The 15,168-nt window shown below is 43.8% G+C and overlaps 1 protein-coding gene across 7 annotated transcripts in view; it reads left to right on the top strand.

Annotated features, from left to right (window-relative positions):
* YEATS2 (YEATS domain containing 2) overlaps window positions 1-15,168 on the top strand; it is a 109,870-nt gene continuing 94,702 nt past the window's right edge. For 4 of the 7 annotated variants that reach the window (XM_021934613.2, XM_009201271.3, XM_021934612.2 and 1 more), the window contains exon 1: window positions 3-180. The gene's annotated coding sequence lies outside the window, so the exon portion shown is untranslated. Of the gene's footprint in view, window positions 181-274; window positions 398-3,919; window positions 3,940-15,168 lie in introns of those variants that run through there. The other 3 variants (XM_021934614.2, XM_021934610.2, XM_021934611.2) reach the window with 3 other exon arrangements.

The raw sequence follows: 15,168 nt of genomic DNA, 5'->3' as shown, positions 1-15,168 counted from the left end.
CCCGGCTGCTGACGCCGGGCGGAACGGGTCGGGCGGGTTCCACCGATCTGTGCCTGCTGCGGGGGTCGCTGGGGCCTCGTGGCTGGCAGCTCCGCGGGGCTTCGCCCGCTCCGTCACCTCGCTCTGCCCTCTCGCGGCGCCCGGCGGGGCCCGCGCTGCAGCTGGAGACCCGGAGAAAGGGTGAGTGTTGGCGGGCGCAGGAAGGGACCGCGCGGGCGCGCGCCCTGCTGTCTGGGGCATTGTTTGGGCGGGGGCGGCGCGGGCACGTGCGCGCCCCTCCCCCATCGGCCGGCTGCGCCGCGGCGGGACCCGGTGAGGCCCCGGGCCCGAGGGGAGGGCAGGGAGGATCCCAGGTGCGGGTCGAGGAGCCGCAGAAGCGGGAGCCTGGAATCGGAACGTGAGTTGGGGGCTTCCTCTTCAGCGGGGCGCTCCGCTGAGGGGATGCGGGTCCCCGAGCCGCAGCGGCCGGAGGTTTCGGGATGTTAAGCTCTTGGCCTTGGAGGCAAGATTTGGCCCCAGGACCAGAAAGTCGTGGGTTTACCGAAAGGATCCTGGAATGCCCCTCCAACCTGTCGCCATCCCCACCGGCCCTCCCGGGATGGAGGGGAGGGGTTAGAGAGGCTTTGGGGTTCCAGGGAGGGGGCCGGGGCCAACGCGCCGGAGCTGCGGGCAGTGCGGGGCGGAGTGGAAGCCTCGGAAAGTGAGGACTCCTGCAGGAAAGGCTGGCTTGGAGGGCTGTGGCCAGACTGCAGAAGACAATGAGGTTCTCCCCATCATGAATGTGATTATGTTAAGAAATGGAAAGCAGAGAAAGAGAAATGCCATCAGCGATCTTATAGGCCTGACACATCATTTTTTTAGTTTGATGTTTGCTAGTGTTTTCATCTAAGCCTTCAGCAGTTACAGAGTTGACCCACGTTTTCCATTTCTCGCTGACATGTACAAAATGCGCCATAATATCATATAGTATTCAGCAATATCATTTCCCCTTAATGAGTAGAGAGTATTCAGCGTAGAAAAATTTAAAAATACAAGCAAAGCAAGAGAAAAATGCCCGCAGTTTTACGGTCTAGAGATATTACCCTTGGATGTGTATTCCTGTTTGTGTATACTCTTTAAAAGATAGGGCAGATGATGCTCTGATTAGGAGTTTAGTTTTTCCGGGAAACCTTTGAAGGTTTTGAGAAGGCGAGTAGCATAATCCGACTGCTATGTAGAGGAAGAGGGCTGGGGAGGAACCTACGAGGTCAGTTACTGTGCTCTTTACAGTAGCTTAGACTAGGCCCATGGCAGGGAGATGGGGAAGTGTAAACAAATTTTTAAGTGTTTTGAAGGTAGAATGAACAAGACTTGGAAATGAATTGGTGAGGGAATGGTGGGAGTCTTTGCTTTTTTGATTTTTGTTTTGAGCACCTGAGTGAATGGTGGTGCCGTTTACAGAGATGAAGAATGGAAGAGAGAAATTTGAGGTGGGAAAAATATCGAAATCTATTTTGGATGTATTAAATTTTAGATGCTTATTAGTTATGAAGTCGGTGTGTTGAGGCAGTTGGATGTAGAGGGCTGGAACTCAAGGAAGAGAGAGGCTAGAGCTAGAGATAAAAATCGGAGTGGCTGGGCGCAGTGCTCACACATGTAATCCCAGCACTTTGGGAGGCCGAGGCAGGTCGCTTGAGCCCAGAAGTTCTAGACCAGCCTTGGCTACAAGGCAGGACACCGTCTCTTTAAAAAAAAAAAAAAAAAAAAATTGGAGTGATCAGTACATAGATGACATTCAAAGGTATGGTGCTGTGTGAGATCACTGAGGGGAAGAGTGAAGAAGTGAAAGGGGCTCAGACACTCAAATACCTCTAGGTCTGGCAGAGGAAGGTTGAGGAAAGGACACAGGAAACAGCAAGTGAGGTAGGAGAAAAAGCTGGTATCATGGCAGCCAAAAGAGGTATTTCTGGAAGATGTTGAATTGGTCCTTTTATCAGGGCTTCTGAGATGTTCATTAAAGTTGTCAATTGGATTTGGCAACACAGAGGTCATTGGTTTTGGTCATTGGTCTGCCTGTCCATAGTTCTGGAAGTGGGAGGTGGGAACCAGACTAGAATAGTTTAATGGGATGTGAGGAAATGAAACTAATGAGTGCAAATTAGAAAAAAATGGCCCTATTTCCATCTGCGCCAAAACTAAACTGGATCGATGAAAAATGGTGTCTTGTGTTTTTTTCATTTATTAATTACTAGTATGTTTGAACATTTTTTTCACATTTATTGGCTATTTGCGAATTTCTTTTCTTGTTCTCTGGCATCTTTTGTTATTTCCTAATTGATTGTCAAAGGTTCTTTAGATATTAAAAATAGGTAGCTTGACATACAGCATTCAGAGCTCTCCCCACATGTTTTTCAGTTTCCAATGCTTCATGTTCATTCAGCGGATGCATGATAGTTTGCGGTGGGTTATTTTTTATTATAACATCCATAGGAAGAGGAGAACTAACATTTACGTTGTAGATCTCTGAGTGCAGCCCACGTATGATGTACATTGCTCCGTATTTCCTTAGGATAGATTCTCAGAAATAGTTGGTCCTGTCCTCTTCTCATCAACCATGGATTTTTACTTGAATGTTCATTGCCACGTTCTTGGATTGTTCCGCATCTCCCTGCCTTTGGTCCTGCTCTGCTTTCAGTCTGTTTTCGATCATGATTGCAGTGAGCCGAGATCGCGCCACTGCACTCCAGCCTGGGCGACAGAGCGAGACTCCGTCTCAAAAAAAAAAAAAAAAAAAAGAAAGTAGATGGTGGGAGTTGATGCAGTTTTCTCACAGAAAACAAGGCTTATGAAGCAGATTTTTTCTTTTTTTTCTTTTTCTTTGTTTTTTTTTTTTTTTTTTTTGGAGACAGGATCTCAATCTGTTGCCCAGGCCGGTGATCCCAGCTAGTTGGGAGGCTGAGGCAGGGGAATTGCTTGAACCTGGGAGGTGGAGGTTGCAGCGAGTGGAGATCGCGCCACTGCACTCCAGCCTTGACGACAGGGGGAGACTTCGTCTCAAAAAAAAAAAAAAAAGGCGGATACAAAAAGCCACGTGCTGTATGATTCTATTTATACGAAATGTCCAGAAACAGGCAAGTTTATCGACACAAAAAGTAGTTGCCAGAGGTTGAAGGGAGAGGAGAATTGAGAGTGACACTTAAGAGGTAAGCGGTTGCTTTTTGGAGTGATGAAAACATTATGGAATTACATAGTGGTGATTGTTGTGCAACTTTGTGAATATATTGAAATCCACTGAATTGCACACTTTTAAGTGGTGTGTGTGTGTGTCTATATATATATATATATTTTTTTTTTTTTGAAATGGAGTCTTGCTCTGTCGCCCAGGCTGGAGTGCGGTGACACTATCTCGACTCACTGCAAGCTCCGCCTCCTGGGTTCACGGCTTTTCCTGCCTCAGCCTCCTGAGTAGCTGGGACTACAGGCACCTACCACCATGCCTGGCTCTTTTTTTTTTTTTTTGTATTTTTATTAGCGATGGGGTTTCACCATGTTAGCCAGGATAATCGCGATCTTCTGACCTCGTGATCTGTCTGCCTTGGCCTCCCAAAGTGCTGGGATTACAGGCTTGAGCCACCGGGCCCGGCTGGTCAATATATATGTTTTTTGAGACAGGGTCTGTCTCTGTTGCCCAGGCTGGAGTGCAGTGATGCAACCATAGGTCATTGCAGCCTTGAACTCCTGGGCTCAAGTGATCCTCCCACCTCAGCCTACCAAGTAGCTGGGACTACAGGTACACACCACCATGCCCAGCTAATTTTTTTCTTTTTATTTTTCAGTAGAGACAAGGTCTCCCTATGTTGTCCAGGCCGGTCTTAAACTCCTGGGTTCAAGCAGTCCTGCTTTGGCCTTCCAAAGTGCTGGGATTACAGACACATGAGCCACCACGCCTGGCCTAAAACAGTACGTTTTAAGTTATGTGAATTATATTTCAATTAAAAAAGTGTATCCACACTCTCAAATTAAAACTTGAAAACAAAATACATAACAATCGCCATTAAAAGCACTGTGGGTAAAGTTGAAGTGCCTCCCCACTGCATTCTCCTCACCCTCAGCTTTCCTTACAGCCACTTAACAGGTTCCCCCACAGGTCACTCCTCAGACAAGCAGGATAAACAGCCCTTGCCTAGAACTAGTTCTACCTCTCCATGGCTGCAGTCATCAAAGTTCACATGCCTGAACATCTTACAATTACTTTCCAGTGGGCTCATATTTCACCTCTACCTTCTCCGCTTGCTGAAATGCTCTTCATCCTTCAAGAATCAAATTCCAACTCATCCATGAAGTAAACTCCAGCCTTTGAAAGCTTTTTCCCCCCACTAACTGCCACAGGACAGACGATATGGAAACAGTCTGCTTCAGGCCAGGCGCGGTGGCTCATACCTGTAGTCCCAGCACTTTGGGAGGCCGAGGCGGGCGGATCATCTGAGGTCGAGAGTTCGCGACCAGCCTGGTCAACGTGGTGAAACCCCATCTCTACTAAAAATACAAAAATTAGCTGGGTGTGGTGGTGTGTGCCTGTAATCCCAGCTACTTGGGAGTCTGAGGCTGGAGAATCACTTGAACACGGGAGGCAGAGGTTGCAATGAGCCAAGATTGTGCCATTGCACTCCAGCCTGGGCAACAGTGAGACTCTGTCTCAAAAAATTAAAAAAAAAAGAATTTACCTTAAAAATCTCAAAACCCTTAAACATCCCACATGTCTCATTCTTCCAGAAAAAGTATGTTGAACCGGTGGGGTAAAGGAATGGTAGAAGCTGGGCGTGGTGGCTTAGGCCTGTAATCCCAGCACTTTGGGATTCCTGATCACCAGAGGTCAGGAGTTTGAGACCAGCCTGACCAGTATGGTGAAACCCCGTCTCTGCTAAAAATACAAAACAATTAGCCAGGCGTGGTGGTGTGCGCCTGTAGTCCTAGTTACTCGGGAGACTGAGACAGGAGAATTTCTTGCACCCGGGAGGCAGAGGTTGCAGTGAGCCGAGATTGCGCCACTGCACTCCAGCCTGGGTGACAGATCAAGACTGTCTCAAAAAAAAAAAAAAAAAAAAAGGAATGATAAAAGTTACCTAAAGTCAGCTGTCCAGGTGCATTAATGGATAGAAGCAGTGGCATGGATAATTTAGAAGAGCTGTTTTATCCTACACTCTTCTGTGTGCTAGTTTGCAAGGTTGTAGACAGAGTGCTGGCCAGAATGGATTCTGGGGGCTGACCATATTAGCAAATTGTGTAGTCTTAAAGCCGTTTTATTTATAGGAAAGTTGATGTTTTTTTTTTTTTTTTTTTTTGAGACGGAGTCTTGCTCTGTCGCCCAGGCTGGAGTGCAGTGGCCGGATCTCAACTCACTGCAAGCTCCGCCTCCCGGGTTCACGCCATTCTCCTGACTCAGCCTCCCGAGTAGCTGGGACTACAGGCGCCCGCCACCTCGCCCGGCTATTTTTTTGTATTTTTAGTAGAGACGGGGTTTCACCATGTTGGCCAGGATGGTCTTGATCTCCTGACCTTGTGATCCGCCCGTCTCGGCCTCCCAAAGTGCTGGGATTACAGGCTTGAGCCACCGCGCCCGGCGAAAGTTGATGTTTTTGACCTGGAAATATGTAAGACTGAAATAATGAGACAGTGTTTTTGAGCTCAGCTGTCTTTTGCTCAGCTCTTTACATGTCATATTAGAAATGTCCCACATCATATCAGTCCTCCTAATGACCAGACCTCTCAGCTTCTCACCATTCAGGTCCAGTATAAAATTGTGATTATTTTTACATAAAGACCTGTTTTTGTTTTGGATACCAGATGAGTTAAAGAAAAAGTGATATGTTAGCCAACAAATGGGAACATATTCAAAAGGTTTTGTGTGTCAGACCTGACTTAGAATAATTAGCATAGCATTTTTTTTTTTTTTTTGTCAGTACTAACTCTGGCGAGAATCAGAACAGAATCTTCTCTCTCCTAGAGTTCCCTTGGTCTGAGTCTTTCCTTTAACATAGGTTGGTGCAAAAGTAGTTGCGGTTTTTACTTTTGCACCAACCTAATAGATAACTTCTTATTGCTTCTGTTATAAAATGAGCATAATTTGGGAAAGACGGTCAGGTGTATTTTATTTTTTCAGTTCTTTGTATCAATGGGAGGTGACAGTGTTATGAGTAGTGTTTAAATAAGTGGAGAAATTTAAATTGACATTGAAATACACATTTTGGTTCTTTTTATAGGGCTTCTGCATGCCTAATGATTTTCTCAGTATAATATTAAAATGAATATGTATTCTTAGAGTGTACATTGAACAGTCTTTGGGAAGCATGGATGGTGTTGGGGTGAAGCTGCTGCCATATTTAGTTTTCAAAATAGAATTCATGAAGTGGATCATATGTATTTGGATTATTGAAAGTCAGTTTCATTAAAATATACCTAAAGGGGCCAGGCGTGGTGGCTCATGCTTATAATCCCAGCACTTTGGGAGGCTGAGGCAGGCGGATCACCTGAGGTCAGGAGTTCAAGACCAGCCTGGCCAACATGGCGAAACCCTGTCTCTAGTAAAAAAAAAAAAAAAAAAAATTAGCCAGGTATGGTGGCAGGTGCCTGTAGTCCCAGCTACTCAGGAGACTGAGGCAGGAGAATCACTTGAACCTGGGAGGCAGAGGTTGCAGTGAGCCAATACTGCGTCACTGCAATCCAGCCTGGGCAACAGAGTGAGACTCCATCTAAAAAAAAAAAAAAAAGCTTTCTAAAGCTCCAACAGTCGGCTTGTGTAGTACAAATCACCTTCATTCTGGATCTTTGGTTTTAGGATTTAGCCTTTGTTAATTCTGCTTGTTTCTTTTTCTGTTGCTGGCAATAAAACTTTCTGGTTATGATGCATTATGCTTTGAATACCCTGCTGGATTGGATTTGTATGTGTATTTGCAGTGAAAGCTGGTCTGCCATTTTCCTCTGATGGTGACTTGACCACATTTCCATAGGTTTGTAGATACTGTGTTCTCAACATTGTCAGTTTTTAAATAGTTTGTTATTTTACTTTTAATTTCTTCTTTGAGTCATGAGTTATTAGAAGAGTGTCTTATTTTCCATATAATGGTGAGTTAATATAAATTTTTATTAAGATCAGAATGTGGCTGTAATATTTCTACATTTTGCAGTAATTGAGACTTTCTTCATATCTTATTATATGCTTTACATTTTATGAACTTTTTTTTTGAGATAGAGTCTCACTCTGTTGCCCAGGCTGGAGTGCAGTGGCGTGCTCTTGGCTCACTGCAGCCTCCACCTCCTGGGTTCAAGCAGTTCTCCTGCCTCAGCCTCGCAAGTAGCTGGGATTATAGGTATCCACCACCATGCCCAGCTAAGTTTTGTATTTTTAGTAGAGAGGGGGTTTTACCACATTGGCCAGGCTGGTTTCAAACTGCCTCCCTCGGACTCAAGTGATCCACCTGCCTTGGACTCCCAAAATGCTGGGATTACAGGCATGAGCCACTGCATCTGACCTTAATGAACTTTCATAGATATTTTTAAAAGATTTTTTTCTGTTGGGTTCAGAGTTGTGTGTATTTGTTAAATCTGACTTGTTAACTACCAGATATATATCTGTATCATCTTTTTTGTTTGTAGTGTTTGTTTGTTTTTTTTGAGACAGGGTCTGGCTCTGTCACCCAGGCTGGAGGTGCAATGGCGTGATCTCAGCTTACTGCAGGCTCCATCTCCTGGGCTCAAGCAATCCTCCTACCTCAGCTGCCCAAGTAGCTGGGAGTACAGGCGCTTGCCACTACTCCTAACTAATTTTTGTATTGTTTGTAGAGACGGGGTTTCGCCGTGTTGCCCAGGCTGTTCTTGAACTGTTGAGCTCAAGTGAGTCACCTGCCTCAACTTCCCAAAGTGCTGGGTTTACAAGCGTGAGCCATCATGCCCGGCCTATCATCTATTTTTATATGTTGTCTTAATCTTTTAAATTTTATATAGAGATGTGTGATTTCTTAAACTTTCCTTTTTCTGTTTGTGTGTATGTATGTATTTTGATACTATATTGTTGGATGTATAGTTTAAGATGTATTTTTGTGATTGTGCCTTTAAATAATATCATCTTTATCATGTTTTTTTGCCTTGAATTGTTATTAATATTGCCTTGTCGACTGTCTTTTTGTTTGCATGTGTCTGTGTTTAATAACTTTGTACATTCTTTTAAACATTTAGCTAAAGGGCCTTTGAAGATGTAGCGATATCAACACATAGATTAATGATGAAAACTAATATAAGGTAGTAGTTATGTTCCCTGTGGGCATTTATATTTTGGCAGATATTTTAGTTAATCCTTCATTTATGGCCAGGCATGGTGGCTCACGCCTGTAATCCCAGCACTTTGGGAGGCTGGGGCGGGCGGATCACGAGGTCAGGAGATCAAGCCCATGCTGGCTAACACAGTGAAACCCCATCTCTACTGAAAATATGAAAAAATTAGCCAGGCATGGTAGCGAGTGCCTATAGTTCCAACTACTCGGGAAGCTGAGGCAGGAGAATCGCTTGAACCTGGGAGGCGGAGGTTGCCATGAGCCGAGATCACGACATTGCGCTCCAGCCTGGGCAACAAGAGCGAAACTCCGTCTCAAAAAAAAATAAAAAATAAAAAAGGTTAGATGGAGCATCAGTAATCCAAAAATCTGAATCTTTAATCTCCAAAATCTGAAACTTCTTAAGCACCAACATGATGCCACAATGGAAAATTTCACACCTGACCTTGTGGCTGGTCACAGTTAAAACATACTCAAAACTTTGTGTTATGTTTTGAATTATGTAAAATGTATAAAATTACCTTCAGGCTCTGTGTATCCACCTGTGTATCCACCTCTGTGTATTTATGAAGCATAAATGAATTTCATGTTCAGATTTGGGTTCCTTCCCAAAGATATCTTATTATGTATATGCAAATATTCCAAAATCCAAAACAGTATGAAATCTGAAACAGTTCTGGTCCCAGGCATTTGGGTAAGGAATACCCAACCTGAATAAAATATTTCTATCACTCCAGAAAAAGCCTTCATTCCTCTTTCCAGTCAGTCCCCAACACCACACCCCCAACTATGGTTCTCATTTCTTTCACTATAGTTTAATTTGTCTGTTTTGGAACTTAAGTGGGATAATTTAGCTTGTACTCTCGTGTTTGCCTTCTTTGGCTTGCCATAATGATTTTGAGGTTCACTTCTGTTGTTGCCTGCATCAAGAGTTCATTGAGTATACCATGATTTGTTTGTCCATTCTTCTGGTTTGGATTTTTGAGACATTTTTGAAATGTCTCATTGGCTAATGGAAAATGGATTGTAGAGTCTTATTCAGATGTTAATAAAGGAACACTGGTTGTCTTGTTTACAAAGGAGAATATATTTTGTTTTAAGACTGTAGAACTATAAAATCATTATCAGCATCTTAGGAATGCCCGTCTGTATGGAAGCAGATGGAAAATGATCGTACGATTCCCCTTCCCCACTTTTTTTTTTTTGGAGACGAAATCTCACTCTGTCACCCAGGTCGGAGTGCAGTGGTACAATTTCGGATTACTGCAGCCTCTGCCTCCTGGGTTCAAGCAGTTCTCCTGCCCTGAGTGACTGGGATTGCAGGCACATGCCACCATGCCCAGCTAATTTTTTTATGTTTTTAGTAGAGACGGGGTTTCACCATGTTGGTCAGGCTGGTTTTGAACTCCTGACCTCGTGATCCGCCCATCTCGGCCTCCCAAAGTGCTGAGATTACAGGCGTGAGCCACCGCGCCCAGCCTCCCCTCCCCACCTTTAAACCAGATGGGAAAAGTCTTGAGTGAGAGCCCGAAGTTTAGTGGTTCTGATATTCAAATGATGTGAGGCACATAGAATTATTGGAAAGATACCTCATATAATATACAGCAAATCTTTCAAGTGTCTAATTTATCATATTTTACTCCTTTCTCAAGAATTGGCTGCTTTTTTTTTTTTTTTTTAAATGAGATGGAGTCTTGCTTTGTCACCAGGCTGGAGTGCAGTGGCATGATCTCGGCTCACTGCAACCTCTGCCTCCTGGGTTCAAGCAATTCTCCTGACTCAGCCTCCCGAGTAGCTGGGACTACAGGCACATGCCACCATGTCCAGCTAATCTTTGTATTTTTAGTAGAGACAGAATTTCACCATGTTGTTGGCCACATCTTAAATGATGTGTTTGCAAAACAGAAGGGTAGAGTTCTAGGACTGGCTTCTAGGGTTCTACATCTTCCCTGACTCGAGAGCTAAGACCTCGAGTTTCCAGTCACTACCTTAACATCATCTTTATGGTTTTTATCATACAATTTTCTTTTCAAAGTTATTTTTCTCTTGGGGTTTTTTAAAAAGTATAAAACATTAAATATTTAGTGTGGGGCCAGGGGTGGTGGCTTACAAATCTCAGCACTTTGGAAGGCCAAGGCCAGAGGATCTCTTGAGGCTAGGAGTTCAAGACCACCCTGGGCAACATAGTGAGACCCCCATCTCTTCAAAAAAAGATTAGTAAGTATGGGCACACACCTGTAGTCCCAGCTACTTGAGAGGCTGAGAAAGGAAGATCACTTGAGCCCAGGAGTCCTAGGTTGCATTGAGCTATGCTTGTGCCACTGTACTCCAGTCTGGATGGCAGAGTGAGACTCTGTCTCTAAAAAAATTTTTTTTGGCTGGGCGTGGTGGCTCACACCTGTAATCCCAGCACATTGGGAGGCCGAGGCGAGTGGATCACAAGGTCACAGGTTTGAGACCAACTGGCCAACATAGTGAAACCTCGTCTCTTCTAAAAATAAAAAAAAATTAGCCGAGAGTGGTGACACATACCAGTAGTCCTAGCTACTCAGACACCTGAGGCAGGAGAATAGCTTGAAGGTTTAGGCCAGGCACAGTGGCTCATGTGCCTATAATCCCAGCACTTTGGGAGGCCGAGGCAGGCAGATCACCTGAGGTCAGGAGTTCGAGACCAGCCTGACCAACATGGAGAAACCCCGTCTCTACTAAAAATACAAAAAATTAGCTGGGCGTGGTGGCATGCACCTGTCATCCCAGCTACTCGGGAGGCTGAGGCAGGAGCATCACTTGAACCCAGGTGGGTGGAGGTTGCAGTGAGCCAAGATCGTGCCATTGCACTCCAGACTGGGCGACAGAAGTGAGACTCTGTCTCAAAAAAAAAAAAAAGTTTGGTTTTCTTTTTGGTTTCTAACCTTTGTCAAAAACTCAGACTTGGTTATGTTATTTGAATGCATAAGATATGTTTTAATTGATAGCATTTACTTCTATAAAGCTTTGTTTTCTTGTGCTCTTTATGGAAACAATCATTTATGTTCTATATTTAAATTGACAGCATTTACTCTTTTTATGAGACAAAGCCTCTGCCTCCCAGGCTGGTGTACAGTGGCGTGATCTCGGCTCACTGCAACCTCTGCCTCCTTGCAGGTTCAGGCGATTCTTGTGCCTCAGCCTCCAGAGTAGCTGGGGCTATAGGCATGCACTACCACAGCCGGCTAATTTTTGTGTTTTTAGTAGAGACAGGATTTCACCATGTTGGCCAGGCGGGTTTCAAACTCCTAACCTCAAGTGATCCACCCGTTTCCTCCCAAAGTGCTGAGATTGCAGGCCTGAGCATCAGCATCTTGCCCACATTTACTTTTTGTAATGAGGCTTTGATGAGATAAAAAGTTTAAATTGGAGAAATGGATGACGGTAGTCTTATTTTAGTCCCAGCATTACATTTATTTCCTTGTTCAGTTTTTGTCTCAGAGTATAGAGAAAATTCTTTCTCACAGTCAAATTGTATATGGTAACAGATTTTTTTCCAAACAGTTCATAGTACCATCTCAGTATTTTCAATTTCAGCTGATTCGGAACCTAAAGAGGATTAGCTGGACATTTTGTTTCAAAGTTGAATTGACCATATCTAACAACTGCTCATGTTTCCTTTTCATAAAATCTGCAAGTCAGACGAGAAGAGTCCAGAAGGCAATATTATCATTGGTCATTTGTTACACATTCCGTTCATAGATCAGCATGAGAGCATGCCTCAGCAGATGTGCCTAGTCTTAGCTAGCTAGTATTTACTTGCATGTGACATGTACACATTACGCAGTGTTGTTCTTGTGTGACAGAGCAGACCTGGATTATTTTGAAATGCCCAGTACAGAGCTAAATCCTCTTAAACGTGTTTATGAGAAGCTCAGATATATGCCCACATGTGATAAGAAAAGCTTTATTCTAAAGGCTGCATGAAAAATGAATTATCTTGGCAGCACAAATGAACTCATTGTTGGTTTCTTCCTTTCTGTCCCCCCCCCCCAAATTCCTCTCTTTTCTCTTCCTCATCTTCCAGTTTTACAGCAAAAGTCAAAGAGAGGTTTTGTTTTGTTTTGTTTTGTTTTGTTTTTTAAGTCCCTTAAGTGAGGATAAAATAAAAATAACCTCAAGGATCCCCAGCCATTTTAGTGGGAGCCACCATTATTCTTGAGATTACTTGGGAGGTGGGATAAGAATATACAGACTACGAAGTCTGTAGAATGGATAAGTGAAGATGATGCTGGTCTGGGACTCATATTTGTAGATAATCTCATAAGACACTTGGCAAACTGTGGAAGACAGGTGCCCACTGAGGAAATAGGATGGTGCAAGGACGAGTTTAGGTATCTACTGGGCTATATCCAGCTCTGATTCTAGGTTTATGTGTAATTAAGTGTTTTTAGATTCCTATCTGCAGTAAGGAAGAATAAATTAAGTTTATTTAATTTTTTAAGGTTGTCTTCTTTATGTAACAGCCCAAGATTTTCTGAGGCTGTCTAAAATTAATTGCAGACCAAATGGAGAAGGCTGAAGAAACAAGAAGACCTTACTTTTACTTTTTAAAAGCTTTAAACATAGAACATAATAGTTGGGTTCTGGGTCTGTCCAAAAGTATTTATTTATATTCTGAATTATAGCAGGTAACAGATGAATATGAACAAACATTAAATGGCTTGATTCAAGATGTTTATAAATGCTGGGGGGTTTTAGACTATTTTTAAGGTTAATGATATTACACCATATAACAGCTGTAGGAAAAGTTTTCTCTCAGATGTGGGACTTCCATGTGTAGCATTACATAGTGAGCCACTCTCCTAGCTGAATCAAGTGAGTCTGTTTCTGAGATGGGTGAAATAACTGGACTAAGGGCTGAGGGACTTTTAAATTGTGTGTGTATGTGTTTTTTGTTGTTGTTGTTGTTGTTTTGAGGTGGAGTCTTGCTTTGTCACCCATACTGGAATGCAATGGCATGATCTCGGCTCACTGCAGCCTCTGCCTCCTGGGTTCAAACGATTCTCATGCCTCAGCCTCCTGCGTAGCTGGGATTACCAGCATGAGCCACCATGTCCGTCTGTTTTTGTTTTTGTATTTTTAGTAGAGACGAGGTTTCACCATGTTGGCCAGCCTGGTCTCGAACTCCTGACCTATGGTGATCCACCTGCCTGAGCCTCCTCGAGTGCCGGGATTACAGGCGTGAGTTACCGCACCCAGCCTAATTTTATTTTAAAACATGCTGTTACCTCAGTAATTCTGCCTTTGGCTAGGTAATCTGCCTTAGTGGTAGAGCAGAGGTTTGGAAATCAGAGAGCTATTCTGGTCTCTTTCATAGATTAACACTGTAAGGGAAGATCTAACTACCCTGAACCTGTTTCCTTATCGTAATCAATAGGTCCAGGCTGCGAAGAAAGGGAGCCATCAGCCACAAGTAGTTATTGAGCCTTAGGTTTATGGCTAATACTAATATAATTTTTTTTTTGAGAGAGAGAGTTTCAGTCTTATTGCCCAGGCCGGAGTGCAGTGGCGTGATCTCAGCTCACTGCAACCTGTGCCTCCCCGGTTCAAGCGATTCTCCTGCCTCAGCCTCCTGAGTAGCTGGGATTACAGGAGCCTGCCACCACATCCAGCAAATTTTTGTATTTTTAGTAGAGATGGGGTTTCACCATGTTGGCCAGGCTGGTCTGGAACTCCTGACCTAAATGATCCGCCTGCCTCAGCTTCCTAACATGCTGGGATTACAGGCGTGAGCCACCATGCCTGGTCATTAAAACAAATTAAGATGTCCTGTAAGTGTAAAATACACACCAGATTTTAACAACTTGGTAAAAATATAAGAACGTAAAATCTCATTGCTGATTTATTTATATCAATTATATTGTTGGGATGATAATATTTTGGATATATCAGTTAGGTAAAATGTATTGTTAAAATTAGTTTCACCCATTTCACTTTACTTTTTCAAATGTGGCTGCGGCTGGGTGCAGTGGCTCACACCTGTAATCCCAGAACTTTGGGAGGCCAAGGCAGGCGGATCATGAGGTCAGGAGTTTGAGACTAGCCTGGCCAGCAAGGTGAAACCTTGTCTGTACAGAAATTACAAAAATTAGCTGGGTGTGGTGGTGCATGCCTGTAATCTTAGCTACTTAGGAGGCTGAGGCAGGAGAATTGCTTGAACCCAGTATGCAGAGGTTGCTGTGAGTGAGATTGCACCATTGCACTTCAGCCTGGGCAATAGAGTGAGACTACGTCTCAAATCAGTCATTCAGTCAGTCAGTCAGAAATCTGGCTGCTAGAAAATTTAAATTCTGTATATGGCTCATGTTATATTTTTATTGGACAGCACTGGTCTGGATGATATTTCTGAAACTGACTCATGAAATACGTATCAGTGCTTAATGAAGCATTTTGCAAGAGGAGCACTATCCAGTAAACTTGTGCAGTGATGTGAATGTTTTGTATCTACACTGAACAATGTAGTTGCTACTAGCCACGGTGACTTTCAAGCACTTATTTTTTTGAGATGGAGTCTTGCTCTGTCGCCCAGACTGGACTGCAGTGGCGCAATCTCGGCTCACTGCAACTGCTGCCTCCGGGGTTCGAGCAGTTCTCCTGCCTCAGCTCCCGAGTTGCTGGAACTACAGGCGCCCACCACTACGCCTGGCTAATTTTTATAGTTTTAGTGGAGGCGGGGTTTCACCATATTGGCCAGGCAGGTCTCGAACTCCTGTCATCGTGATCCACCCACTTCTGCTTCTCAAAGTGCTGGGATTACAGGCATGAGCCACCATGCCTGGCCCAGAATTTTAGATTTTTTTAAATTTTAATTTAAATAGCCCCATAAGGCTAG

The sequence above is a fragment of the Papio anubis genome, chromosome 2, assembly GCF_008728515.1.
Source record: "Papio anubis isolate 15944 chromosome 2, Panubis1.0, whole genome shotgun sequence".
In the NCBI taxonomy this organism is placed as follows: domain Eukaryota; kingdom Metazoa; phylum Chordata; class Mammalia; order Primates; family Cercopithecidae; genus Papio; species Papio anubis.
The sequence above is the reverse complement of the archived record's forward strand: the minus strand, read 5'-3'. Positions and strand labels throughout refer to the sequence as shown.